Source organism: Coregonus clupeaformis, chromosome 28 (genome assembly GCF_020615455.1).
Source record: "Coregonus clupeaformis isolate EN_2021a chromosome 28, ASM2061545v1, whole genome shotgun sequence".
Lineage (NCBI taxonomy): Eukaryota > Metazoa > Chordata > Actinopteri > Salmoniformes > Salmonidae > Coregonus > Coregonus clupeaformis.
Window position 1 is genome coordinate 25,637,940 of NC_059219.1, and position 6,000 is coordinate 25,643,939.

The window sequence follows — 6,000 nt, forward strand, 5'->3', positions numbered from 1 at the left end:
ATTTGGGTCAAAAGTAGTGCACTATATAGGGAATAGGGTGCCATTTGGGTCAAAAGTAGTGCACTATATAGGGAATAGGGTGCCATTTGGGATGCAGACAATGTAATAAGGAATCTCTGCTCTGCCCACACTGACAATATAATTCTGCTAATACCTCTTCTGTCTTCTGAGTCAATATGGCCTGCAATCAGCTTGCTGAGACGAGCTTGCTGTTTACATTGTAAATCAGGTCTTATTATGCACAGCTAAATTGCTAGATTGTATTTCCACAGTAAAGTGTTGTCCATCCGGAAACCAGACATCTAGGGGACTAAACTTCCATGCAGGCCGCACTCTAGACACTGCATTTAGCAACATACGGTCCAGTGAACTCCAAAAGTATTGGGATAGTAATGTATTGTGTCATTTTGGAGTCACTGTTATTGTAAATAAGAATAGAATATGTTTTAATGAATAGTCCTGAATGAATCGTGAGCAACGATGAGTGAGAAAGTTAGAGGCACAAATATCCCCCCCAAATGCTAACCCCCCCCGTTATTGTAATGGTGAGAGGTTAGCATGTCTTGGGGGTATATTTGTGCATCTGTGACTTTCTCACTCATCATTATTCACGACTCATTCAGGACTATCCGTAATCATGGTAGAATCCACATTAATGTATGAGTGTTTAGAAATATATTTTATTCTCATTTACAATAAAAGTGTACCATTCATTTCTATTGGGCACAGCATAATCTGAAACACAACCAAAACAAACAGCAAATGCATCCAACAAGTTTGTAGAGACACAAGCCTGATGTAGCCATTGTGTGCTATGGATATGGGACAGAATACTTCACTTTTTACTACTTACTTTAATAGTGAATTTGTCCAAATACTTTTGGTCCCTTAAAATGGGGGGACTATGTACAAAAAGTGCTGTACTTTCTAAAACAGTACACCCTATATGAATAACAATACACCCAAATTAAAGCTGACAGTCTGCACTTTAACCTCACAGTTTGTATCATTTCAAATCCAAAGTGTTGGAGTACAGAGCCAAAACAACAAACAAAATGTGTCACTGTCCCAATACTTTTGGAGCTCACTGTATATATGACAGTACAGTGCAGCCATTTCCACTGCAGCAGTCGGTCCTGTGAAAAGCACCACTGTAACCTATTACAGCTTATTTTGACTACATAAGGAAATAAAGACGAAGAATATGAAATATGTCTCATTTTTCTCCGGTAATCCTTCACAAATTAAATGACATTATTTCTTTCCCGAAAGTATATTCTCCTTTATCTGATGTTTTCTCCTGTCTTCCTGCTTGTCTAACTACTTCTTCTTCTCTTCACTACCAACTGTTCACTGTCAAATAGAAAGACGGTTCTGAAAACACACAGAAGCACTGCAGATTGCAAATGACATATTGTACTACAGTGCCCGTGAAAAAGTATTGGCCCCTCTTTCTAATTTTCTTTAGTTTTGCATATTTTTGATACTGAATGTTATCAGATCTTCAACCAAAACCTAATGTTAGATAAAGGGAACCTGAGTTTACAAATAACAAAAAAAATATACACTTTTTTTTAAAATTTAATGAACAAAGTTATGCAACACCTAATTCCCCTGTGTGAAAAAGTAATTGCCCCCTTACACTCAATAACTGGTTGTGCCACCTTTAGCTGCAATGACTGCAACCAAATGCTTCCTGTAGTTGTTGATCAGTCTCTCACATCGCTGTGGAGGAATTTTGGCTCACTCTTGCATGCAGATCTGCTTTAACTCAGCGACATTTGTGGGGACATTTGTGGGACAATGTCCTTCCATCTGTCTGTGAGCTAAAGCTGAAGCACAGCTGGGTCATGCAGCAAGACAATGATCCAAACAAACAATCAAGTCTACATAAAAATTGCTAAAAAGCAAAACATTTGAAGTTTTGGAATGGCCTAGTCAAAGTCCAGACCTAATCCCAATTGAGATGTTGTGGCAGGACTTGAAACGAGTAGTTCATGCTTGAAAACCCACAAATGTCGCCTGAGTTAAAGCAGATCTGCATGGAAGAGTGAGCCAAAATTTCTCCACAGCAATGTGAGAGACTGATCAACAACTACAGGATGTCAGAACGCTGCGTGTGGATTTGGTGCAGGGAATCAAGCGCAGGAACCAGGGTGTTCGTCAACAGACTTTAGTATATCCAAAAACAGGAATGAGTCGCCAACCCAACCGGGTGGCACGAACAATTACGCACAACAACAACAGTGCGAAATACAAGAAAAAGCGCACGCAGTGCGAACTCTCAAATACAACGTTATGAGAGAGGAAACTCCTCAATGGCAACAGCTGACAAATAATAATCACACATAACACCTGACCCAACACACGATAACTAAATAGGAAACAAAATCAAAGACTAACAAGGGACAGGTGTACAACCAGACAAAACCAAACAAACATGAAACATCGAACGGTGGTAGCTAGTACTCCGGGGACGACGACCGCCGAAGCCTGCCCGAACAAGGAGAAGGAGCAGCCTCGGCCGAAACCGTGACAGTACCCCCCCGTTGACGCGCGGCTCCAGCCGTGCGCCGATCCCGGCCTCGGGGACGACCAGGACGACGCGGAGCAGGGCGCGTAGGATGACCCCGATGGAACTCGGTCAGCAGGGACAGGTCTAATATGTCCCTCCTCGGCACCCAGCACCGCTCCTCCGGGCCGCACTCTCCCACTCCACGAGATATTGGGAGACCCCCCATCCGGCGTCTCGAATCAAGGATGGACCTCACAGTGTAACGCCGGAGCCCTCGATGTCCAACGGGGGCGGAGGAATCTCCTCTATCTCATAATCCTGGAGTGGACCAGCTACCACCGGCCTGAGGAGAGACACATGAAACGAGGGGTTAATATTCCTGTACTCAATAGGCAGTTCTAACCTGTAACACACCTCGTTCAACCTCCTCAGGACTTTAAATGGCCCCACAAACCGCCCGACCCAGCTTCCGGCAGGGCAGGCGGAGGGGCAGGTTTCTGGTCGAGAGCCAGACTCGATCTCCAGGTGCGTACACAGGCCCCTCACTGCGGTGGAGATCGGGCGCCGTCTTATGCCGACGGATGGCCCGCTGCAGGTGAACGTGGGCAGCGTTCCACGTCTCCTCCGAGCGCCGCACCCACTCATCCACCGCAGGGGCCTCGATCTGGCTCTCGTGCCAAGGTGCCAGAACCGGCTGGTACCCTAACACACACTGGAAAGGGGTTAGTTGGGTGGAGGAGTGGCGGAGAGAGTTCTGCGCCATCTCGGCCCACGGAACGTATCTCGCCCACTCCTCCGGCCGGTCCTGGCAATAAGACCTCAGAAACCTCCCCCACATCCTGGTTGACACGTTCAACCTGCCCATTACTCTCCGGGTGGTAACCCGAGGTAAGGCTCACCGAAACCCCCAACCGTTCCATAAACGCTCTCCACACTCTGGAGGTGAACTGGGGGCCTCGATCAGACACTATATCCTCGGGTACCCCGTAATGCCGGAAGACATGGGTAAACAGAGCCTCAGCGGTCTGTAGGGCAGTAGGTAGACCCGGCATGGGTAGGAGACGACAGGCCTTCGAGAACCGATCCACAACGACCAGGATGGTAGTATTCCCCTGTGAGAGGGGAAGGTCTGTAACAAAATCCACCGAGAGGTGGGACCAGGGTCGTTGGGGAACGGGCAGGGGTTGTAGCTTACCCCTGGGCAAATGTCTGGGCGCCTTACACTGGGCACACACCGAACAGGAGGAGACATAAATCCTCACATCCCTGGCTAACGTTGGCCACCAGTACTTAGTGCTAAGGCAGTGAACTGTCCGGCCGATACCTGGATGTCCAGAGGAGGGGGGACGTATGAGCCCAATAAATGAGGCGATCGCGTACTCGAGCGGAACGTACGTCCGACCCACAGGACACTGGGGAGGACTTGGGTCGGTGCGTAACGCCTCGCTCGATCTCGGCATCGACCTCCCATACCACCGGTGCAACCAGACAAGACTTCGGTAGTATGGGAGTGGGCTCAACGGACCTCTCCTCCGTGTCATATCGCCGAGACAGGGCATCTGCCTTCCCGTTCTGGGACCCAGGGATGTAAGTGATTTTAAACACAAACCGGGCTAGAAACATAGTCCAGCGGGCCTGGCGAGGGATTCAGTCTCCTAGCTGCCCGGATGTATTCCAGGTTACGGTGGTCAGTTAGAATGAGGAAAGGGTGTTGAGCCCCCTCAAGCCAATGCCTCCACACCTTTAGGGCCTGTACCACGGCTAACAGCTCCCTGTCCCCTACATCATAATTCCGCTCCGCCGGACTGAGCTTCTTAGAATAAAAAGCACAGGGGCGGAGTTTAGGTGGTGTGCCAGACCGTTGTGAGAGAACGGCCCCAATACCAGCCTCGGACGCGTCAACCTCTACCTGGAACGGTAAAGCGGGATCCGGATGCGCCAACACCGGCGCTGAGGTAAACAGGTCCTTCAGTCTCCCAAAAGCCCTGTCCGCCTCAGCTGACCACTGCAAGCGCACCGGACCCCCTTCAACAGAGACGTAATGGGAGCTGCCACCTGTCCAAAACCCCCGGATAAACCTCCGGTAATAATTCGCAAAGCCCAAGAACTGTTGCACCTCTTTCACAGTGGTTGGGGTTTGCCAATTACGCACAGCTGACACCCGGTCAACCTCCATCTTCACCCCTGACGCAGACAATTGATAACCCAAAAAGGAGACCGACTTCTGAAAGAACAGACATTTCTCTGCCTTGACATATAGGTCATGCTCCAACAGCCTCCTCAACACTCGGCGCACCAGGGCTACATGCTCAGCTCGGGTAGAACTGTACACCAGAATATCGTCTATGTACACGACTACTCCCTGCCCCTGCATGTCCCGGAAAATCTCATCTACAAAGGATTGGAAGACTGAGGGAGCATTCATTAACCCATATGGCATGACGAGATACTCGTAATGACCGGAGGTCGTGCTAAATGCTGTCTTCCATTCATCGCCCTCTCTAATGCGCACCAAGTTATATGCGCTCCTAAGATCCAATTTTGTGAAGAACTGAGCACCGTGTAATGACTCCGTCATAGTCGCAATCAGAGGAAGTGGATAGCTGTACTTCACTGTAATCTGATTGAGACCGCGGTAATCAATACACGGGCGCAGACCTCCATCTTTTTCTTCACAAAAAGAAGCTTGAGGAAGCGGGTGAAGTGGAGGCCCGTATGTATCCCTGTCTCAGAGACTCGGCGATGTAAGTTTCCATTGCCTTCCTCTCCTCTTGGGACAAGGGATACACATGGCTCCGCTGGAGGGCTGCTCCTGACTGGAGATCTATCGCACAATCCCCCTGTCTATGAGGCGGCAGCTGCGCCGCCCTAGTCTTACTGAACACCAGTTTCAAATCCTCATACTCAGGGGGAATCTGCAGTGCTGGCATTAGATTCGGACTCTCCACCGAGGTCGCCCCTATGGAAACACCCAGACACAGCCCCACACACTGAGCAGACCACCCTGTAAGAGCTTTCTCTCGCCACGAAATAGTAGGGTCATGGGTAATTAACCAGGGAAGCCCCAGTACCACCGGATACGCAGGAGAGTCAATCAGATAGAGCTGAATCGTCTCCTCATGACCCCCTGCGTCACCATCTTAAGAGGCGCTGTGACCTCCCTAATCAACCCAGATCCTAACGGACGGCTATCTAGGGCATGTACAGGGAAAGGCTTATCAACGGGACGGAGGGGAATCCCTAACTTTACACAGAACTGCCGATCTACAAAATTCCCAGCTGCGCCTGAATCTACCAGCGCCTTATGCTGGGAACGAGGTGCAACCTGTGGAAAACAAACAGGCAAGGTTAGGTGAACGACAGAAAGCTCTGGGTAAGTAGGGCGCCTACTCACCTGGGAGGACTCCCCAATGCCTGGCCTGACCTCACCTCCACCAGGAGACCCTCCCCAACACCTAGCCGCGGTGTGCCCTCCACGGCCACAG